Source organism: Diceros bicornis, chromosome 17, assembly GCF_020826845.1.
Source record: "Diceros bicornis minor isolate mBicDic1 chromosome 17, mDicBic1.mat.cur, whole genome shotgun sequence".
In the NCBI taxonomy this organism is placed as follows: Eukaryota; Metazoa; Chordata; class Mammalia; order Perissodactyla; family Rhinocerotidae; genus Diceros; species Diceros bicornis.
In genome coordinates, this window is record NC_080756.1 from 1857092 (window position 1) to 1880663 (window position 23572).

Genomic DNA, 23572 nt, shown 5'->3' on the forward strand with positions numbered 1-23572 from the left:
TCTGAAATGCAAATAGAAATGATAAGCAAAAACTCTTGTAAATATATAGGCAAATCAAAGCAACAGTGTTTAAAACAACGATACCTAATTTGTTGTGAGTCAGGGAGGACTAAAATAAAGCAAAACTACATAGCGTTTAACTCCCAAATTGGAAGACAGAGGAAAATGGAATTTTTAAAGTAGATTTATTAAAACTAAAAAGAGGGTGGATATGTCGCCATCTTGGATCCACGGGACAAGAAAATTCATGCAGGGAGAACTGGTGGGTGGTCCTTCCTGTGACACAACCCTTGAATGACAGCTCTATTTGATTGCCTCCAGTACTGTGAGGACAAGACACGACTCTATGGTGAGGACTGAGGGACATACATTATCTGAGGACAAAAACTACCAGAATTCCGAAATTTACACTTAAGACACGAATAAAACAGAGTGACATCAGCGTCCTGGCGGAGTGAGCTTTCCCGTAAACTCTTCCCCAGATAAGATACAACAAAAGGAACAGTCACAGACCAACAACGGAACCCTAGACAGCGAAAAGCAGATCGGAAAGATCCACACTGCTGCACATCTGAGAGTGGAACGTGCTGGGCCCCAGGAGGAAGTGGGGAGAGGTAAGGAGAACTCCTCTCCCTCCCCATCAGATCAGTGATCCCAGTCCACGCAGCTCCCGGAGAGGAGGGAGGGGCCGCCCTCTGTGGGGAAACCGTAGCTCTTCGGGCTCTCTCAGCCAGTGGGAAACTCCCACACAGAGGACTCAGGACTGCTACAGGGGTACCATCAACATCTGAGCACCCCAGGAGAGCAGATAACGAGAAGCGAGCGAGAAGCCCCCCACACCAGGGACCCAGCAGGCAAAAGAAAGAGCCCTCCCCCCCTCACCCCCCACAAGCCAGGCCCTGCAGCTCAGACGACCAGACCAGACCAGCCAGCCGGCGAATCGCAGCAAACAGCCAGGACAGAGTGCAGGGGGCTCAGATTACACAGCCCTTTACCCCCACACAGTGGTGGCGAGTGGAAATTGCAACCAGGTATTTCCAGGATGAGGAAAAACAAAGCGAATACAAGAACCACAATGCAAAGGTACATGAAATCACCAGACCAGAAGGAAAATGACAAGCACCCAGAAACCAACCCTGAAGACACAGAAATCCATAACCTAAACGACAGAGATTTGGAAATAGCTATCATAAAAAAACTCAATGAAATACGAGACAACACAGACAAACAAATCAATGAGATTAGGAGTTTCTTCACAAAAGACATTGAAATCATAAAGAAAAACCAATCCATGCTGATGGAGATGAAGAACACAATGGAGGAGATAAAGGAGAATCCGGAATCTTTAAAGAACAGAGCTGACAATATGGAGGAAAAAAGTAGCATTATAGAGGATAAGAATACCGATATGCTCCAGAAGGAAGAGGAGAGAGAAGTAAGACTAAAAAGAAATGAAGAAAGTCTCCGAGAAATATCTGACTCCATTAAGAAATGTAACATAAGAATTATAGGTATTCCTGAGGGAGAAGAGAGGGAACGAGAACAGAGAGCATATTCAAGGAAATAATAGCTGAGAACTTCCCAAATCTGCGGAAGGAGCAGGAAATACCAGTAAGCGAAGCCAAGAGATCACCTAAATACGTCAACAGGCAAAGGCCCTCTCCACGACACCTAGTGGTAAGGCTAGCCAGAGTCAATGACAAAGAAACAATATTAAGGGCAGCTAGTCAAAAACAAAAAATAACGTACAAAGGAACTCCCATCAGGCTCTCAGCGGATTTCTCAACAGAAGCTTTACAGGCTAGGAGAGACTGGAATGATATATTCAAAATACTGAAAGACAAAAACTTTCAGCCAAGAATACTCTATCCAGCAAAAATATCCTTCAAATATGATGGAGAAACAGTAACTTTCCCAGATAAACAAAAGCTAAGGGACTTCATGGCCACGAGACCCCCACTACAAGAAATACTCAAGAAGGCCCTCAGGCCTGAAAAAAGAAGAGAAAGGGAATACAAAGCTTGGAGCAAGGAGAAAAATAGTTGGACAACCTCAGAAAAATAGTAGATCTTTACTGGAATAGGTTAGCAACCACTTAAATACCAAAATCAAAGATCAAAGGAAGGAATTCACCAAAAATAAATTTAACCTCATCACTGTAAACACACACCTACAACACAAGATAGAATAAGGTATAACAAGAACGACTTAGAAGGAGAAGAGGAAAGTGACTGAATTGACTTAGTATAAGGAAACAGGAGGCCATCAGATAATGGACTATCTCATACACGATTTTTTACACAAACCTCAAGGTAACCACTAAACAAATAATCAAAATAAAATCACATATGATAAACAAAGAGAAAACTAGAAAAGTCATAAGACAGAACAACCAAACTGAATTGGCAGTCCGAAACAAATGGGACAAGAAACAAAGGAAATGCAAAAGAACCTGACAAAACAGCAACATTAAACCCTCATATATCAATAATTACCCTAAATGTAAATGGATTGAACTCTCCAATCAAAAGATACCGAGTGGCAGGATGAATTAAAAAGCAAGACCCAACAATATGCTGCCTCCAGGAAACACATCTCAGTTCTAAAGACAAGCACAAGCTCAGACTGAAAGGATGGAAGACAATACTCCAAGTTAATGGCAAATGAAAGGTGTTGCCATACTCATATTAGACAAAGTAGACTTCAAGATAACACAAGTTAAGAGAGACAAAGAAGGGAAATATGTAATGATAAAAGGAACACTCCACCAAGAAGACATATCACTTATAAATATATATGCACCCAACATAGGAGCACCAATGTACATAAAGCAACTATTAACAAACCTAAAAGGAGACATTAACAACAACACAATAATAGTAGGGGATCTTAATACCCCACTTACATCAATGGATAGATCATCCAGACAAAAAGTCAATAAAGAAATAGTAGTCTTAAATGAAAAACTGGATGAGATGGACCTAGTAGACATATACAGAGCACTCCATCCAAAAACAGCTGACTATACATTCTTCGCAAGCGCGCATGGAACATTCTCAAGGATGGACCATATGTTGGGAAACAAAGCAAGCCTCAATAAATTTAAGAAGATTGAAATCATAACAAGCATCTTTTCAGACCATATAATGCTACGAAACTGGAAATCAACCATGAAAAAAAAACTGGGAAAGTGACAAAAATGTGGAGATTAAACAACACACTACTGAACAACCAATGGATCATTGATGAAATTAAAGGAGAAATCAAAAACTATCTGGAAACAAACGAAAATGAAAATATGCCATACCAAACCATATGGGATGCAGCAAAAGCGGTCCTGAGAGGGAAACTCATAGCGATACAAGCCCACCTTAACAAACAAGAAAAAGCCCTAATAACCAACCTTGAATTACACCTAACAGAACTAGAAAAAGAAGAACAAAGCCCAAAGTCAGCAGAAGGAGAGAAATAATGAAAATCAGAGCAGAAATAAATGAAATTGAGACCAAAAAAACAGTAGAAAGGATTAATGAAACAGAGAGTTGGTTCTTTGAGATGATAAACAAAATCGACAAACCCTTAGCCAGGGCTTACTAAGAAAAAAAGAGAAAAGGTTCAAGTAAATAAAATTAGAAATGAAAGAGGAGAAATTACAACAGATACCACGGAAATACAGAGGATTATAAGAGAATACTATGAGAAATTATATGCCAACAAATTGGACAATCTAGAAGAAATGGATAAATTCTTAGACTCATACAACCTCCCAAAACTGAACCAAGAAGAAATGGAGAATCTGAATAGACCAATCACAAGTAAAGAGATTGAGATAGTAATCCAAAACCTCCCAAAAAATAAAAGTCCAGGACCAAATGGCTTCTCCGGTGAATTTTACCAAACATTCAAAGAAGATTTAATACCCATCCTTCTCAAACTATTCCACAAAATAGAGGAAGATGGAACACTTCCTAAATCATTCTACGAGGCCAACATCACCCTGATACCAAAGCCAGACAAAGACAGTACAAAGAAGGAAAATTACAGGCCAATATCGCTCATGAATATAGATGCAAAAATCCTCAACAAAATATTGGCAAACCGAATACAGCAATACATTAAAAAGATCATACACCATGATCAAGTGGGATTTATACCAGGCACGCAGGGATGGTTCAACATCAGCAAATCAATCAACGTGATACAACACACCAACAAAACAAAGAATAAAAACCACACGGTCATCTCAATAGATGCAGAGAAGGCATTTGACAAGATACAACATCCATTTATGATAAAAACTCTCAACAAAATGGGAATAGAAGGAAAGTACCTCAACATAATAAAGGCTACTTATGACAAACCCACAGCCAACATCATACTCGACGGGGAAAGACTGAAAGCCATTCCTCTGAGAACAGGAACAAGGCAGGGCTGCCCACTCTCGCAACTCTTCTTCAACACAGTACTGGAGGTTTTGGCCAGAGCAATTAGGCAAGAAAAAGGAATAAAAGGAATCCAAACAGGTAACGAAGAAGTGAAACTCTCATTATGTGCAGATGACATGATTTTATATATAGAAAACCCGAAAGAATCCGTTGGAAAACTATTAGAAATAATCAACAACTACAGCAAAGTCACAGGGTACAAAATCAATCTACAAAAATCAGTTGCATTTCTGTATGCTAATAACAAACTAACAGAAAGAGAGCTCAAAAAGATAATACCATTTACAACTGCATCAAAAAGAATAAAATATCTAGGAATAAATCTTACCAAGGAGGTGAAAGACCTATACAATGAAAACTACAAGACATTATTGAAAGAAATCCATGATGACATAAAGAAATAGAAAGACATCCCATGCACATGGATTGGAAGAATAAACATAGTTAAAATGTCTATATTACCTAAAGCAATCTACAGATTCAATGCAATCCCAATCAGAATCCCAATGACATTCTTCACGGAAATAGAAAAAAAAATACTAAAATTCACATGGGGCAACAAAAGACCCTGAATAGCTAAAGCAATCCTAAGAAAAAAGAACAAAACAGAAGGCATCATAATCCCTGACTTCAAAACATACTACAAAGCAATAGTAATCAAAACAGCATGGTACTGGTACAAAAACAGACACACAGATCAATGGAACAGAACTGAAAGCCCAGAAATAAAACCACACATATACGGATAGCTAATTTTCGACAAAGGAGCTAAGAACCTACAATGGAGAAAGGAAAGTCTCTTCAATAAATGGTGTTGGGAAAACTTGACAGCCACATGCAAAAGAATGCAAGTGGACCATCTGCTATCGCCATTCACAAAAATTAACTCAAAACGGATCAAAGACCTGAAGGTGAGACCTGAAACTATAAAACTCACAGAAGAAAATATAGGCAAAACACTATTTGACATTGGGTTTAAAGGAATCTTTTCGGATGACATGCTTACCCAGACTAGGGAAACTAAAGAAAAAATAAACAAGTGGGACTTTAGATTAAAGAGCTTCTACAAGACAAATGAAACCAGAATCAAGATGAACAGACAACCCACCAGCTAGGAGAGAATATTTGCAAAACATACATCTGACAAGGGGTTGATCTCCATAATATATAAAGAACTCACACAACTGAACAACAAAAAAAACAAACAACCCGATCAAAAAATGGGCAGAGGAAATGAACAGACACTTCTCCAAAGAAGATATACAGATGGCCAATAGGCACATGAAAGATGTTCAACACCACTAATCATCAGGGAAATGCAAATCAAAACAACACTAAGATATCACCTCACGCCCATTAGCATGGCTATAATCACCAAGACAAAAAACAACAAATGCTAGAGAGGATGTGGAGAAAGGGGAACCCTAATCCACTGCTGGTGGGAATGCAAACTGGTGCAGCCTCTATGGAAAACAGTATGGAGATTCCTCAAAGAATTAAAAATAGAAATGCCCTATGATCCAGCTATCCCACTACTGGGAATCTATCCAATGAACCAGAAATCAACAATCCAAAGAGGCTTATGCACCCCTATGTTCATTGCAGCATTATTCACTATAGCCAAGAAGCAGAAGCAACCTAAGTGTCCCTCAACTGATGACTGGATCAAGAAGATGTGGTGTATATATACAATGGAATACTACTTAGCCATAAAAAAAGACAAAATCGTCCCATTTGCAACAACATGGATGGGCCTGGAGGGTATTATGTTAAGTGAAGTAAACCAGAAAGAGAAAGACAAACACTGTATGATCTCACTCATATGTGGAATATAAACCAACACATGGACAGAGAACTGTATTGTGGTTACCAGGGGCAATGGGGGTGGGGGGTGGGCACAAGGGGTGAAGGGAGACATATATATGGTGATGGACAAACAAAAATGTACAACCCAAAATTTCACAATGTTAAAAACTATTAAAACATCAATAAAAAAAAAAGAAAGGAATAAAACAAGATTATATTTTTCACATAAAAAGAAAAAAAAAACTAAAAAGAAACGCAAGGGACACAAAATTCAGTGGCAGTTACATAGGAAGCACGTCAGAGACCACAAGCAGTGAGGAGCACTGAGGGGCTTCAAAGATGTGGGCAGCGTTCTATTTTTTTAAGCTAGTTAGTGGGACATGGTAGTTCATTTTATAATTATTTAAATTGTACATTTATTATACTGTATGCTCTTGTAATAAAAGTAAATTTTCAAAATCAACACAGAAGAATCAAAAGACTAGTGATCACTCCCTAAAAATCCAGACTACTTTACAAACCTTCGTCTTTAAAATTGAAACAATAAAAAGATTCATTATTTCATTCAACAAATACTTACTAAGTACCTAATGTTTGCCTCTAACTAAGCTGAGGGGTAGCATGAAGATTTCTAACCTCTCTTCCTCTTGTCCTCCTAACCCTAGAGATGCACTAGTACAGCAGCCAGCCACTGGCCACAAGTGCCTGTTCACATTTAAACGAAGTAACATTAAATTTAAAATGTAGTTCCTCTGTAACACTAGACACATTTTAATGCTCAGTAGCCATGAGGGCCACCACAGTGAAGAGCACAGATAAAGAACATGTGCATCATTGGAGAAAGTTCTATTAGACAGTGTTGCTATATTTTTAGAACACTAGAAATATACTGACAACTGAAAAATCTTAAATATAAAAGAACATCTTAAAATTGATTAAATCTCCTTTTAAAGGCATTTTACTTTTATGAAACTACAGCTCCACAGTAGCATTTAAAACAGTTTACTGTTTATTAAAAATATATAGAAAGTGTCAGGAATTGTTCACCACCCCGTGTCCCACCAAAAACCATCAGAACACAGGATCTTTTTTAAAAAATGAGGCACAATTAAATAGTCAAGTACAGTGTTACTAAACTGTAATAGAAGCCACGTCACAGAGATACAAAAATCCCCAGGATGAACCTATTACCCTTTCTTAGTTAACAGCACTTTAAAACTGTTTACATACATATATAATAGCAAAATGCAAAATTCATATGAATGTTTAAAAATGAAACCGTACAGGCATCATAAAATTTTCTACTTACAGCAGGATACTTTGGGTGCATCTCTAGACTTCTGAGCATACCATTAATTTCTGCCATTAGGGGTACTTCAGAGGAAAAATTTAAGCATTGTTAAAATAAATGAATTCTATGTGACTTTTTTATTTACCAGAAACAATGATGTACAACAAAACTCTATGAAACAATAACATCCTTAATATCTAAAGCAGCAAACGTCCAGTTTTCTTTAAAATTAAAGGACAGAGGGCCTAAGCTATTTCAACTTAACCTGAACACTTTGCTTTCGGCATCTTAATATATGTTAAGGATTTCTATAGCACTCCCAATTTTTTTAAATTACCTAACTAAAAACACTCAAAGAAAACAATGTTAAGCCTTAATTTACAGCCACTTAGGCTAGGTTGCATCTTAAGTTCCGTCCCCACCTCTAAGTGAACCAGGTTGTCAACAAGCTTCTCATCTAGACAACTGAAAGCAATTTCATTAAGCGCTCTTGCTAATAACTGGTCTGTGTCCCCAGGAGGACTTCTGTGGCTCCACTTACACAACCCATTATGCAAAGTGCTGAACTATTCTTTCTGTATAAAGCATTATGAATACTGATATTTGTACAAGGTTTATTTGCTATATTAAATAAAAAAGCTTTTCTTGCTGTAGCTTCAACGATCTTTTCTGCAGAAAAGGAAAGCCAATTTCTACTACTTCACTATGTTAGAGGCGAATTATTTATCTTGTTGGCTAATCAACAAAACAATGACTTACAGCAGCACCCCCAGACAGCCCCCAGTTTCCCAGTTTCCTCCTGGGATTCTGGTTGAGAAACACAACCTTAAACAAATAATTTGAAGCAATTTATTCGAATTCAACTGAAAACAATCTGAACTGCTGCTTGAAATGTGCTGTAAGTAAAACGTGACAAAATTCAATTCAATGGTGGTGAGAATCACAATATAGTCCCTGAAGGGTACAGGGTACCACAAACCAAACTTGAATATGCGTAAATGTATTGGATGAGTACTCTCCCCCAATCCTCTGGTTCTGTTTAAGCCAAGATTTTCAGATTTCACAGAACCATAACCTTAAAAAAAAAAAAAATGGGAGGACAGGCAGAGTTGCCAACTTTTATTTGGCCAAGGACATTTAAAAAGAAAATGACTACCAATTACCATCACCATTATTTCATAAAAGAACTAAATACACCAAAAGTGGGTAAAAGATAATTTTAGAAAAAAATACTATCCTGTAAATTCAATAGATTTAACTTTACGAGAAGCTAACTCATTCCCATTTCACTTCAGACAAGTGAAAACTTTGTCATGGGCTGACGCCACTCTAGGGTCCAGCATTTGGGAACCACAGGTCTAAGTGGCTAACTCCCACTTGGGAAAAAAAAGCAAGGGTAGGACACGCCCAAACCAAACAGTAACCTCTTCAGCAATGAGGAAACAGAGGCCTGGGGGGTTTTAGGGATTCTCCCAAGGTCACAGAGCAAGAATTGTGACATGGGTCTGTCTAATTCCAGAGTCAGAGTTCCTAACCATTTTGCTAAATTTCCTCTAATATTCTTCCACTGGTATAAAGATCCATCCTAATTCCGTCACCTTTGCGACCAATGACAACCAAGGAGTTTCCAAGACAGCTGGTGGGAGTGAGAGGTGTACTCCCTGGCCGTCACTCAGACTGAAGCTAAATGGAACTCCTGACCTTTGCCTCATTAATACCAGGCTCACTGCAACTCAGCCAACCAGCCCAGACAAAGCACAACAAAATCCCCGCCTCCAACAACACTGATGCAGGGGTCTTAGGACATTCCCAAGTGCCTGTGATACAGCAAAAAACATATTCCTGAAAAACAAAAGGAATGTGTTAATTCTCAAGAAGGTAATAAACACTTCCATGGTAACTCGGTCTAAAAATAATAAACTTGCTCTCAAAAAGTTACAATTCTAAACCTCATTCTGCATACTACAATCTTTTACATATTAAAACACAGGTTCCCCCTATTTAAATATCTCAACAGAAAACCACATGAAATTCCATAAATCTACTAGTTTTTAAATAGTTTCCAATTAAAATATATAGTTTTTATATATGTATCATTATATGATGGATAAAAGTATCTTATCATTCTGTCCCTCTAGCATAATCAGAACATTAGAGACAAAACTACTCATGCTGGGCCGGCTCGGTGGCGTAGCGGTTAAGTGCGCACGCTCCACTACTGGCAGCCTGGGTTCGGATCCCTGGTGCGCACCCACGTGCCGCTTCTCCGGCCATGCTGAGGCCGAGTCCCACATACAGCAACTAGAAGGATGTGCAACTATGACATACAACTATCTACTGGGGCTTTGGGGAAAAAAAATTAAAAAATAAAAAAAAACAAAACTACTCATGCTAATCAATGTACTTATAAAAAAGAGTTGGAAGAAAATATGTAATTAAATACCATTTTCTATGAAAGGCAATATTCACAGCCAGCAGTAATAGGAGGCACAAAAATTATCTTTGAATATTCAGAGGTTCTTGATATTAAAACCAAAATTGAAAGTCATACATACAAATAAATAGAATACTGTATACAGATTTGCTTCCAAATCCTCACATACCACTTGCCAACAAATAGCCAAAAGAAGCGACGGAACAGCTCTTAAGTAACCAAAGTCTGACACTCTGGACCCAATGACTCTGCGACAGCCCGTCCGCCCTGACCCAGAGTAATGACAGCACAGTGTTCTTGCTAGCAATGGCAGGAAAATCTACTTCCCAAGCGGATTTTCAATGATCAGACTATTCCTGCTCCATCTGAATCTGCGACGTGAGGGAGCAGTATGCACACTATCAAACTTTTTTTACCCTCTGTATAAAATTATCTATTTAGTGTCTTTTCCTTCTGTTGTAAACAGATGCCATTTAAAATAAAAGGTTGTTTTTTTTTCTTTCTCCTCTAACCTCTCCCTTGGCTCTTTCATCTCCTTGTATACAGATTCAACTAGTCCACCTATCTGTATTATTCCCTACACCCATGTTTATTTTTTATTTATTTATTTTTTTTTTGGTGAGGAAGATCGGCCCTGAGCTAACATCCATTGCCAATCTTTCTCTTTTTGCTGTGGAAGATTGGCCCTGAGCTAACATCGGTGCCCATCTTCCTCTATTTTGTATATGGGACACCGCCGCACAATGGCTTGATGAGCAGCACATAGGTCCATGTCCATGCCCAGGATCCAAACCCGAAAACCCTGGGCCGTCTAAGCGGAGCACATGAACTTAATCACTACACCAACGGGCCGGCCCCCCATGTTTAATGTATGCCTAGAACCGACCTCTCTCATGAACTACAAACCCACATTTCTAAAAGCCTCTGAGCATTTCCCATGTTTAGCAAGTATATAAAAACTCAACATTTTCAAAACTGATCTCATCACGTACCTCCCTGCCCATACTTCTAGTAATAGTACCACCACCACCATCACCCACACTTGAAGTGTCATCTTCAACTTCCACTTCCTTCAAACCTTCCCCAATAACCCTTCCTCCCATCCACCTATTAAATCATTCCAGTGCCTTGCCTTGGCCAGTATCTAAACTATATCGAAAGTCAGCTTTCTACAACAAATCATTCTACACACTACACCATTAGACCTTGGTAGTTTCTCATTACCTCTCAAATGCTGAATTCCTAAAGACAGCTTTCAAACATGTTCCACGATCCAGCCCCAACTTACCTTTCAAACCTCATCTCTTATTCCCCAAATGCACCTATAGTCTAGGTAATCTGGTCCACTAACTTTTCTCTGAGTACACAGTGAACTTTCCCACCTCCACACTGGTGCACACATCATTTCCTTTATTTGAAAAACCTTCATCCACCTACTCCCAACGCGCAAATTTTTGTCTTAGAAAAGTCTTACCCTCTGCAATGCTGAATGCAGGTTACCAGTTTATTGGGAGGTAGCATGATGTAGTGGAAATGCACAGACTTTGGTACCAGGCAGATCTGGATTCAAATTGGGGCTCAGTTACCGGCTAGCTACATAGTCCGGGCAAGCTACTTAACATATTTGAGCATCAGTGTCCTCATTATTAAGACGCTTATATGTTGTTGTGAAGCTTAGAAAATGTATGCAAAGCAACTAGCATAGAGCGTAGTGCTAGGTGCTCAATAAATAATAGCTTCAGAGCCACCTTCATATGGATTACTATACCTCCACCACTTTCCATGATCACTCCAGCTAAAAATAAACCCACTTTCCTTTCCTACAACTCCAAACTTTAGGTCAAACCTTCACATATTAAGTATTTACATATATTTATGTTGTAAATTTTTATGTAAACATCTTACATCCCCTTCTAGATTTCAAATTTCTAAAGACCAAAGACTTAATCTTTGTATCCCCTAATGCCTAACAGTGCTTTTCATGAAGCACACACCACCTTCCAATTAGAAAAAAATTTTAATATGCTTAAATACAATTCACCTCTTCATGATTTCTGACACAACTTAGAAAATTACTGCCAAAACATGCTATGGCTGTATCTTTATACGCTCCTACATGGTTGCCTAACGTAGCTTGATGCCGAAGAAAGCAAATGTCCAATATCTGTTGAATTGACATGAACATAATAAAATATACAATGCCCAAGCATATCCGATTTTCCCCAAGTACCTTTTCTGTTCTTACAATTCTTGAAATGTTTTCCTTCAAAACCACTGTTACACCATACTTTCAGTAATGGATCTATAACCATATCTAACTTGACTCCTTTTCCAGATTCTCTAAATTCCAATATTCCAACCTTATGCTCTAAACAATGAAGCACTTCAAACAGCTAAGAATCTAAATTTTCTTCCTAAATCTAAAAGTTGGGCAACTAATCTTCCTCCACAACTTTTTCCAGAGACTTTAAAAATCATCCACCCTTTGCCTGCTGAAGATCAACAACCCTGAAATAAATGTTCTTTTGCATAGGCAGCTCACTGAACTTGTCACTTCAGTCTATTTTCCCTAATTCACCGTATTACCTCCCCTTCCAGTGGTGGGAGGAGAGAGAATGAGATAAGTACTCAAAAAACTACAGTATGAATCCTAATATAAGCACCAGATGAGAAGTGCAGGAACATGTCACTGGTTTCACAACGGTGATTGTGTGTACTTTATACACGCGAAAACAATGGTCACCTGCCCAGAGTCACCACCTGCAGGGACTGCATTCCCTTAGGATCCTAAAAATCACTATTTGGACCGGCCCGGAGGGGTAGCAGTTAAGTGCTCGCGCTCCGCCATTGGCGGCCTGGGGTTCGGATCCCAAGCGCGCATGGACGCACCACTTGTCAAGCCATGCTGTGGCGGTGTCCCATATAAGAAAAAAAAAAGTGGAGGAAGATGGGCACGGATGTTAGCCCAGGACCAGTCTTCCTCAGCAAAAAAAGAGGAGGATTGGCATGGATGTTAGCTCAGGGCTGATCTTCCCCACAAAAAATCACTATTAAAAGCGGAAAACTCTCATTTCTACAAACCTTTCAGGAGCAGTTTATTACCTAAAATCTGTTCACTAAAAATAACTACACGCCACTTTTTCCACTAGGAAATGTTCAATTTACCCAAGGTAAACACTTCATAAGTTAAAACAACAACAACAACATAAAACAAAACACCTCTGCCCACCTATGTGAACCTCTGCATTGCAGCAACAGCTGTAACAGTACACGGGGCCTCTTAGGGGTTACCGAGAACAATGTTTCTTTAAAAGTTAAGGAAAATGACAGATCTAACTATGAAAGTATACAAACTTCAGGGCACAGAGAGTATAATTCTCCAACAATCTACAACCCATTCGTGCAACAACCGCAGATTGAACTCATCAAACCAGCATGACCTCAGAGAGCCACAGGAATTTGGAGATTAGCAGATTACAGAACAGCATCATTCTTTTAAATCTGCAAGAAAATAAGGGAACCTACCTGAACTACTGATTTTCCTCTAGCAAGTTGTTTTCTTAAGAAGCGACTTCAACAACAGCTTGAGCGAGCTTCCCAAGGAGTAAAGACAGCAGGAGGCACGCTGGTGCCACAGCGACCCACGTATCCAGAACCGGCCCCCAGCGCAGTCCAAACCGATCCCGGGCAACCCCGAAGCGAGTATGGACGAAGAGCCTGCCGAAGATCCCGGCCTCCTCCCCGCATCGCCCCGCCCCGGGCTGAGCGGCGACCCCGGGACCCCGGCTCAGCCCCGAGCCCCCGACAGCGCGCGGCGCGCGAAAGCCGGACCTGGGCCCGGGCAGAGTCCGCTGTTCCGGCGCCCAGCCCAGGGCAACCCAGACACCAGACCCCGGAGGCGGCGCGAGGACCCGGGCGCAGAAGAGGGGTCGGAGGGACGGAGGCCCAGCCACCCACCCCGAGTCCCACAGCCACAAGGCGCCCGGAGCCCCCTCCCCGGCCCGCCCCGCCCACCCGCGGCCCGCCGCCGGCTCCTCCCGCCCCGGGTCCGCGACGACCGCGGCGGCCCGCGCCCCTTCCTGCCCGAACCCGACAGCCGAGCCCGCAGCCCGGAGGGGCAGCGGGGCCCCAGGGCGCCCGCCCGACGCGGCCCCGGCCGGCGCAGTCGGCTCCCCGGCCACTCACCGTCGGCCCGGGCGCGGAGGGCGGGCGCGCGCGGGCCCCCGGGCTCCGACCCGGCAGGAACCCCGCTCGGAGCCGATCCAGCCTCCCCCGCTGTGCCCGCAAGGCCTCTCCGGCCCGAACCTTGGAAAAGCACTTCCGGGGGCGCGGGGCAGGGAGGGTTTGGCACCGGAACTGCTCGCGGGCTGGGGCTGACAGGGCCTCCCGGGGGCGGGGCCTCTCCGCGCGGCGCCCGCGGCCCAGCCCCCGACTGCTCGCCGACACCCCCGCGGCCCCGCCCCAGGCTGCCCGGAGGCCCCGCCCCCGACTGCTCGTTGACACTCCCGCGGCCCCGCCCCCGGCTACCCCGAGTCCCCGCCCCCGACTGCCCCGCGGCCCCGCCCCCGGCTGCTCGTCAAACCCCGCGGCCCCGCCCCAGGCTGCCCCGAGTCCCCCCGCCCCCGGCTGTCCCGCGGCCCCGCCCCCGGCTGCCCGTCAACCCCGAGGCCCCGCCCCCGGCCGCGGCGGCCCCGCCCCTGCCCCTGGGCCTGTCCCATCTACCCGGCCGCCTGATTTGACAGACGAGGAAACCCAGGCTCAGAGAATTGAGGTGCGGGGCCCTGCGCGTACCCCGGCCTCCTGACTCCAGTGTCCCTCCGCTCCAGTCCACCTGCTCTAAGAATCATGAGTTACATTTACTGAGCGCTTCCTACGGGTAGGCGCTGTATAAGGAACCGTCCCAAATCCTCTGACATTGGCCTGGTCTCTACATCTTGGGAGAAGGAAACCTGTCAAAGGTACCAAGCCCAATGCCACCACAAAGGTCGGCTCCCGATTTTATTTTAACTCGTGTCGTGTGTATAAATCTCATCTACCCCTAACAAGAGTCTTAAATTTTTGAAGGGCAGGAACCAAATTATACTCCTGTATGTATTCTATCATCACTTGGAATTTCAGCAGAGGCCAAGAGCTGGGGGCTCTGGAATTTTATTGTCTGGATCCTGTATTTACATTTACTTTTTCACCCTAGGCAAGTTGCTTGACCTCTAAGCCTCAGATTCCTCATTTGTAGTATATTTGATGAATGTGTGTGTGTGTACAGGTACATATATAATCATCTGTGTATCATTGTAGGAATTCAAAATGAAAATGCATGATGAGCCTCCAGTATACCTAGTACCAACGCAGCACTGGGTAAAAGTCACCAGTTCTCATACCTCATCAACAATAGGAAACTATTTCTCCTCCAGTGGAGTCACTCTAGCAGATGGTAAGGTGGGCCAGCAAGAGCAATAGAAAGGTTAGCTAAGGAAATAAGGAAAGAGTAGACATTTTTGCAATGGGAAAAAAGAATGTCGTAGGGCCAGCCTGGATACTTGTGACTCTGTGAGCTGAGACAGTATGAGGGCCCACAGAGTCTGACAGATCCCTGTCAGAGGCAGGGAAAGGAGGAGAAAAAAGAAAAAGGAATTTCTCAGCCACAAAACCAAGAAGGCACTGAACGACTGAGGCAGATTCTGTAACTGAGGCCAGCTACTGGGGGTGGGAGTTGCGGGGGTTGGGGGAGCCTCTTAGCACTCATACTATCTGCAAAACAAATTTACAAGCATCTCTTAAAACTGTAGGGGAGGAAGGTTTTTAAATTTTCTGCTAAGAAAGGCAGGGGAAATGGAAATAATTCAGAATGCTTTATTACGCTTTTAAGACGTAAACAATGCCTTTGCTATTGGCTTTATTTACAGCACTGTCTTGTTTATTTTTGTGATTACAGAAGTGTTTGTAAATACTTCCCTAATACCCCAATTTAAGCAGCCTTTCGTGCCTCAGAGTGTGAAGAGGTAAAAAACAGAGCCTGGGTCGGCAAGACTCACTAACTTCTCTTTCCACCACGGGCTCGGAGGGATAATGAGAGGAACCGTGAATGGCAGATGTTGTCAGGCTCCCTGCGGGACGCAGAAGTGCTAGAAGTTTGTCACTAAAACTGGTTATCTAACTGGTAGATGGTGCAGCCAGGATCTGAATGTGGGTCTGTCTCCTCGGATGCTTTTCACCGCTGTGCCCGTAGTTCTCAGACCTGAGAGTCAGCAGAATCACCTGGAGGTCTTGGTCAAACACAGATGGCTGGGCCCACCCCCAGAATTTCACTAAACCACTCTCGTGCTTCTCTGACATGTAGTCCCTGGACCAGCAGAGTTAACGTCATCTGTGAACTTGTCACAAATGCAAATTATTAGGCCCCACTGCACACCTGTGAATCAGAAACTCTGCTTTAACAGGCCTTCCGGGTGACTCAGTCATGCTCGTGTGAGAACCACTGCCTCTACTCTCGCCTCCCAGAGTCTTCTTTCTCTCGAATTATCCCCAACAGGAATCACTCTACTGAAGCAGAGTTCTTCCCATTGAACTAAATGACAGACTGAAGCATCTTTACTCATGTTTTGCTCTCAGTGGGAGATAAGGCTAGAAAAAACTTAGTATTAATGGAGGATTCTTTTTTGATTACTTTGTGTTGAAATTTAACAAGATAATTCTGGGTTGGGGGTGGAACTAATCTTATTTGGGAACCGCTCTGTGCCAGGACTTTCATGCATTTTCTACGTTAATCTTCATTACACTACTATGAGGTTTTATGGTCTTAATTTTACAGAAGAGAAAAACTGAGACTTAGGTGAAATAATTGATTTAAGGCCACATTCTTATTCAGGGGCAGAAATCAGGGTCAAACAAAGATCTTTCTAATTCCAAAACTCACAATCTCTCCACTTCGTGGCAGGAGCTGGAGAACCCAATTCCAGAGTGGGCCCTACCACCCCAACTGTGCAACACTGAGTCAGCGATTTAATCTCTGTTTCTGTTTCTCCGTCTATAAATAATGTTATTATAAATCTGCCCCTCCCACGCTGGAATGTTGGAACAAATGAGGAAATAAAAGTGTAAGTGCTTTGAGCTTTTTGAATTAAAATAGTAAAAAGGCAAGTTATTGTAGTATTTTATGTTCAGCCGAGTGTTGCTATGTGAGCCTGAGCATTGAATCTTTCCTGGTTATCTCCTGATTCATACAGAAGAGGTTCAAAGGCTATACTTGATGCCGGGAAAAAAAGTTGTTTGACTTCATTTGTCAGTGTCTTCTGTAGGTTAAAGAAGATGACAGAGGATTTTATGGGTTTCTTTTAAAAGTTACAGGGAATCTCTCACCGGGTTCATAGGCTCCAGGTTGTTGCCAAACTGCTGGCGCATCCTCATCCTAGAGATCTTTCCTCCAAACCCTTCCCTTCTCCCTATTACAGGCGCCCCTCCACCCTCCTGCCTCCACCCACTGGGCGAAGAGTTCAATTCCTCTGACTTTATTATGTAGAAGGATTTAGCTCTCAATCCTCCTCTCAGGCCTGACTCCAGGCCTATCTTTGTTAACAGAATCGCAGGTTGCACAGTTCCAGGGGGCAACGTTCACAAAGGATACAACCTGAATGGTGGTCCAGGAGGTGCCCATTGCACCGGCCACAACAGGAGAGGTCCGCCTGGAAGTGTGCAAGGCTGAGGCCCTGTCTATGCATAGCTCCCACCCCAAAAATCCCTTAAGGTGTTTTGTTAAACAAAAGAGCCATCTACTTGGGTGTCCACCATTTCCCAAGCTCTCCAATAATGGGGTTCTTTGTTTTTGTTTGTTTTAACGTGGCCCTGATCCAATACTTAAACCACCAGGCTTGGGTCCTGGGTCCCACACTCTGCCATGGCATTTTCCACTTTCTTCTGTGACATCATTGCCCACCTCCCCACTAGACTTGTGAGCTTCGTGAGGACTTTGTCATATTTCGTCTTCCTCACCTTTTACTCCTGCCTTGGCCCAGGTGCTTGAAAAGCATTTGCTGATTTGAAAACCAGCACAGTGTACTCCTCTTTCTGTGCTAGTGTAATTGGCAGAGATTTGACAAATGGCCCTCCAATGTGTTGTTTGACCCACAGAGGTTCGTACCAAGAAATAAACTGAGCCAAAATTTTAAAATTGGGAAATGTCATGTGAAAAAATCCCAATTTCTGGCACTTCTTGCAAAGTTAGACGCTGGCAGAGTGGGCGTGCCTCCCCCGGGCGTCAGCGTCTCGGCTGCGATGCAGCTTCTGCTTCAGGGGGAGCTGGCCTCACTCACGTGTGGACTCTCCATGGCAGCACCAAGCCTGGATCCCCTAGGGTAGGGGACCATGTGGGTGTTTTGGAGAAACAAGTATAGAATTTTGCCTTATAGATTTTACATGTGCTCATAACTATTTATTCCAATGTATTTCAAGCTAATTTTAAATCGTTTTTCTGGGGTAGAAAATTGTGAGATACCATGTATCATTTCTAAACAAGCCTCGCAAGTGCAGACATCAAATTATAAATATCAGTACCACCAATATTTTAACGGAGTTGTAGCTAATGTTATTCGTCAACTACCTTGGAAATAGAAAAGATAGATAATAGCAAATACGTGAATAAATTTCATGATAACTAACTCTATAGAGTGATCTTGATCTCTTTTTCTTTCTGGTTTTTTTTTTTTCCTGATTGGAGAAAACACGAGCACAGCTAGGTGAGGTAGCTAGTAAGTGATGGAGCCAGGATTAGGGCCGAGGCAGTCTGTCTCTGGAGACATGGTCTTAACCACTGAACTAACGTTTATTGAACCTTTCCAGTGTGCTAGAGCCATGACTGCCTCCCCGCTGAAGGATCGCCCACAGTGTAGACGAATGCGAGTATCTCTTCCAGGCCTTTTATGGGGTGCTGGAATAAACTACACAGATCCTCCTCATCTCCCTCCCCTCCCCTCCCACCCCAACTCATACTGACATGTTAATAGCCTTCATTTTTGAAGTGTACAAACTGCCGGACATCTGAGACTTTAATTCCAATATAATTCTTGCACGAAGTTTGTTTTTATTGCAAGTTATCGTGAAGAGTCCTATACATGTGGTGAGCAAAAGGCACCTTTTAAAGACAATGGGAGCAATCTGAAGCAATATAATATTGACACTGGAAACCAATATCTGTAGTCAAATTGTGCTTGTATGGAGAAATGGGAGATAGCAAGGTGGAATTTGAGCAAAAATGTCACATTGACAAAAATGCAGTAAAAGCTCAAAAACAGAGGACCCAAGAGGGAATGGTCATCAATTTTTAGCAATTTTATATTCAATTTTTAATTAAATATCGAGAAAAAATATTGGAACTGACACCTTCCTTTAAAAGGTTTAAAGAACTAAACGTCTGTTGTTGTCCAGATTGAGCTGTTTATGAGTCTCAGGAATTTAAGAGGTTACATTCCACCTTCACTCTTTCTTATGAAAATGTGGCCCACCTTACTCTGCCTCAGTTTCTCTTTCTGCAAAATATGCATGATAAGTGCATCTTTATATCATAGAGCTGTTGTGAGGCATAGCTAATAAATGATTATAAAGCACAGTTCTTTGAAGTAGAAAGCACTGCATAATTACTAAATACTATAATAATCATCCTCATAATAATAGTAATTTTCAGCCAACACATCAACCAGACCCAGATGCCTTTAGTCTCCTCCCAATTAGACAAAAGTGTATATGCCAACTATGAAATAAAGTAAAAATCTTAAACTACAGACTAGTTCTACTCCCTTCCTCTTTCCTTTGCTGACTCTGAAGTCAGTTGGCTCGAGACGTGTCTCAGTTCCATCACTTGCTAGCTGTGTGACCCAGCTGGCGCAAGGTAGTTAAACCTCTCCAGCCTCTGTGTCTTCAACTGTAAAATCACAGTAATAATAATACCACCTCACAGGATTGCTGCGAGAGTTCTACTAATTAGTCCACGTAGAGCCTGGCAGACTGTAAGAGCTCACGAACGTTAGCGATGATGACTAGCAGCAATATCTGAAAAACAACTAATAGTGGACAGCTGTCTAAACGTCTCATTGGATGAAAGGGAAACGAAAAGCAATACACTCCATTTGGAGGATGATTTGAGCTGCCCCTTAGATTATGTTAACTTTTATCAAATAGTATGAGCACTTTAAACTTAAACTTCGATAAAAAAAGGAAAAATGAGGCATTATACTTTCTCAGTGTGTGTGTATCCATATTTATTTATTCATTCATTTTTAATGATTGTGCATGTAATAAATGACTACAATTTGGGTATAGATGATTAGGGAAAAAAATAAAGAGTAAAATGGAAAGGTACAACGCTCCCCATTCCCCAGGCCAATCCTTTCCGCAGATGTAACCACTGTTAATGATTTAATGTGCTCCTTTCCAGACCTTTTTCTGTGCATTTACATTCATATAAACAAAACAGAACTACCCAATAGGCAGATGAAGTATGTGCTTAAGGCACCAGCTAGCCAGGACCAAAAAAAATTTTTGTAAAGAATTTCAAGTTTTTACAAATGCATAGAAATAAAAAATCAGAACTTGTTGGGACTTCCTTATCCTTATTTAATTTTAACATGATTTTAATCTTAAAGTAAATAATAGGATATTATTTCATATGCACCATAAACTCTTCAATGCTTAGGACCTTTCTTAAGATCTTAATCCAAGCTTGCTTTATAAGTATATATACACCCATATTTTTTGGACCATAAATATAATCATATTGTTTTGCAACTTGCTTTATTTGTGTGAGTGATTTTAAACGTAGTGATATTTACTTAGTGGCAATCTAAGTAAGAAGGAACTTGCACCATATCTTCCATTTTACCCCATTAAGAACGCTCCCTGTGTAAGGACCTATTAGAACAATCTGCGATTCAAAGGCTTCCTTTCTTGGTAAAGCAAATTTCATTTTCCATCACGTTTTCAAGCTAATGTAATACAACCCTTTCTTAATCTCCATGGAGGGTATGATGGAGCAAAATGCTGCTGAGCAGGAGCTTTCTAAATGGTGACTGTGGAGAGATGCCAAGGAAATCGAAGGTGCCAAATGCAGAATCCTCAAGTTGCCCTCTAAACCAACAGAAATTCGTCTGGGAGCTGGATTTCACAGAGGCAGGAAGTGTTTCACCTACAGAGATACAGCACATGTGGAGATTATATTTGGGACCAGGGGATAAAGAAGGAAAGTAAAGCTACACTGTATTTCAGGAGAGTGTAAGAAGAGAACATTCCCTGAGGAGAAGACCAACGACCTTTTGTGAAGGAAGAAAGAATGCTTAAGCAATAGTTTATAGCTACATGTATTTAAAATGTTTCCCTTCTAGTAAATTAACTGCTGAAATTTTATTATTCCTTCAATAAGCTCAATGCACTTAGAAGATATAAACACCTTTGTAAAGAGTGGGAGATCCAGGGCCGGCCCCGTGGCTTAGCCGGTTAAGTGTGTGCACTCCGCTACTGGCGGCCCAGGTTCGGATCCCAGGCGCGCACCGACGCACCGCTTCTCTGGCCATGCTGAGGCCACGTCCCACATACAGCAACTAGACGGATGTGCAACTATGACATACAACTATCTACTGGGGCTTTGGGGAAAAAAAGGAGGAGGATTGGCAATAGATGTTAGCTCAGAGCCAGTCTTCCTCAGCAAAAAAAGAGGAGGATTAGCATGGATGTTAGCTCAGGGCTGATCTTCCTCACAAAAAAAAAAAAGAGAGAGAGAGTGAGATCCAGAGTTATTTCAGATTTTATAAAATAATCCTGGATCTAAACTACGGCAAATGTTATTACACACTTACTGTGAACAGACACAGGGATCAGGGATACAAGAACTCTAAGTCACAGAGCCTGCCTTCTAAGAATCAAAATGCCAGTTGGGGAGATAGTTATGGACCATGGAAAGAGAGCCCCAATAATGCCAAGCATCCAGTGGTAAATGCTGAATGAACAAGAGGCCCCTGATCTTTGGAGACCTCTGCCATCATTCGTGGTCTTAGGGCCAAGTAAGAGGTGGGACTTAAATAGTGTCTTAAAGGATTTGTAGAAATTATAGGACAAGGAGGGAAATACAAAGAACCCCAGCTTTCGGAAAGGTACAGAAGTAGGGAGTACAGAGCACGTCCAGAAGACCTTGAGCAGATCCTTTTACTGAAACAAGGGGTTTGGGTAAGCCGGCTGGGCTTCTAGTCTGAGAGGTCTTGACTACTAAGTTAAGATATTTGGACATTATCTTTTTAGGCAATAAATAATCAAAGCTGGTTTCCTGCCTGTGGAGCAACTAATTCAAGTGCGCTTTAAAAAAACTTTTCCTTACATGAAGGAAATTTGCAAAACACAGAAAAGCATAAAAAATAAAATAAAAGTCACCTGGAAACCCACCATCCAGATCTGTTACACTTTTGGTGGATAACTTATAGCATTTTTTTCCAGTCATATATTTTTGTGTGTTTGTACATAAATTGCAATTATGTTTTATTTACTCAACATTATTTTGCAAGTATTTTCTTGTTAAAAATCATAACTGCGTTGTACTTCATCATATAAATGTAATATATTGTACTTACCTAATTTCCCATTTTTCATCCAGGCACAAATAACTAAAATTAATCCCAGGTTATGTAGCAATATGTAGGGTAGATTGGAGTCAGAATAAACTGAGAGCAGGAGGAGGAGTCAGGAAGCTGGCATTGACATTGCTTATATAAACTAGGGCATCTTTACACACTGGAACTGTTTATAACTACCATATTACAAAATAACTATTATTTCAAAGAATGATGCTGGCCCCTGTGAACTATTATGGGGTGATCTCCCAGATGTATTTTCTCTTTTCCCCAATCTCTAAATTTGGAGTGCTCCGGGACTCAGTCCTCTTCTCCTCCATCTACGTTTCCTGCCTTGATGATCTCATCCAGGCCCAAGGATTTAAATATTGTCTACATGTCAACCCCCTGATGGCCTGTGGACAGAGAGGGTATTCTATATGCAGCCGTGGATACGAGTTTTCTGAAAAAGAATTAAAATTGTAACTAAAAAAAAATCCCTGCTCCACTCCAATGCTATCCAGTAGGAGAAATTACAAATACAAAACGCTGGTGTCCTGCTCTGGGAGGGCTTGTTGGCAGTGAAGGGCCTTGAAGTTGGGTGTATGCTACAGCTTAAGGAAGGGCCTGGAGACAGGAGCAGAATGATAGGACATCACTCTTTCAAAGTCAGGGGATGGGATGGGTGGAAAAAGTCACCCAGCAATTTGGGCAATTTGGTCTTTGACTTCTATTTATTTTGATGTTTGTAGAATAACAACCTGAAACCATCATTTGATTTGGGTTCCTAAAAAATGCTACAAAACTTATTGTGAAAGTGGGGAGGGGAGAAAGTCTCTGTGGGCTAATTAACAAAATACTGCTCCTGAGAGAGAAAGCAAACCTATATGATTCTGAATTCCCAATACCTTCTCCATGTCAAAGTTTCTTACACTGCTTCTATTACAAGCTCTGTTTTTCACCAAAGAACACCCTCAGCTAAAATTTGCAAAGAATTCTTTCTTTCCGTATTGAA

At 41.8% G+C, this 23572-nt stretch overlaps 1 protein-coding gene across 11 annotated transcripts in view; it reads right to left on the bottom strand.

Moving 5' to 3' along the window:
• Positions 1-14241, bottom strand: part of FRS2 (fibroblast growth factor receptor substrate 2) — a 118923-nt gene extending 104682 nt beyond the window's left edge. For 6 of the 11 annotated variants that reach the window (XM_058557651.1, XM_058557645.1, XM_058557650.1 and 3 more), the window contains exon 1: positions 14162-14241. The gene's annotated coding sequence lies outside the window, so the exon portion shown is untranslated. Of the gene's footprint in view, positions 1-13501; positions 13895-14161 lie in introns of those variants that run through there. The other 5 variants (XM_058557652.1, XM_058557643.1, XM_058557647.1 and 2 more) reach the window with 4 other exon arrangements.
• Between the last annotated feature and the right edge of the window lie 9331 nt (positions 14242-23572).